Here is a 1,044-nt window from a genome sequence, read left to right as displayed (position 1 = left end):
AAAGAATGGTTAGAGACTGCAGCATGTGTCTGCACTCTGACAAAACCCAGGTGACCCTTAGACCATCTCTACACCCCATCACATGCCCAGCCATGCCGTGGGAAAGGGTGGGGGTGGACATTATGGGCCCCGTACTGCAACAGTATGAACAGTGGTACATAATCGTAATCATAGACCATTTTACCAAGTGGCCTGGATTTACCACCAAGCCAGATTCAAAGACGGTAGTTGAGTTTTTAATGCAGTGTTCATACGAGAAGGGCTCCCTAAACAGATTGTCAGCGACAATGGACCACAGTTCATGTCAGATATATTCAGGGCTTACACATCTAGTAAAAAAATTGTGCACAAAACAACATCGGTGTACCACCCAGCCGGAAACGGCGCAGTGGAACGTTTCAACAGACTACTTAAGGCCATTATCCAGCTGGCCAACAGCAACAGACTATGTTGGAAAAAAGAAATCCTTAAAACCTTATGGGCCTACAGAATTACACCATGTGACAACACTGGCCACAGCCCATTCGTACTCATGCGAGGTAGGACACCCCTCACTAAAGACAATGTGGGTTGGCCACTAGCCCCAAGAAGAGTGCAATGGTCTACCGACCAAGTAAGAAAGAGAGTTGAGCAAGCGCAGCACAAAAAAAAAGTAGGTATGACCTCAGACACAGCTGCAAACCAGTGCAACTCTCTGTAGGAGACACTGTAAAAGTTAAGAGAAGTGGATACATAGGAAAGGGACAGGACAAGTTCTCCCCACCCCTATCCGTTAACAAGGTGTATTGTAACTCTGCCCTTTTGAGCGACGGTAGGGTGTGGCACTTCTCTGCCCTCTCTGTGTGCAAGCCCACCTCAGAGGACCTCACTAGTACGCCCTGTAAGTTATCTGGCAGAGAACAAACCTGTGTCAATAAGCACCACAATGGCCTGTCAGACTCGTCCGATTGTGAGTCTGTAAACGACCCACTCACATCGCACACTGAGGCATCTAACCCGGTTGCACCTATCCCAACTGACGTGGCACGTGCTGCCCCCACAGCC

This window comes from Triturus cristatus, chromosome 9 (genome assembly GCF_964204655.1).
Source record: "Triturus cristatus chromosome 9, aTriCri1.1, whole genome shotgun sequence".
Lineage (NCBI taxonomy): Eukaryota > Metazoa > Chordata > Amphibia > Caudata > Salamandridae > Triturus > Triturus cristatus.
Note: the sequence above shows the minus strand (reverse complement) of the source record.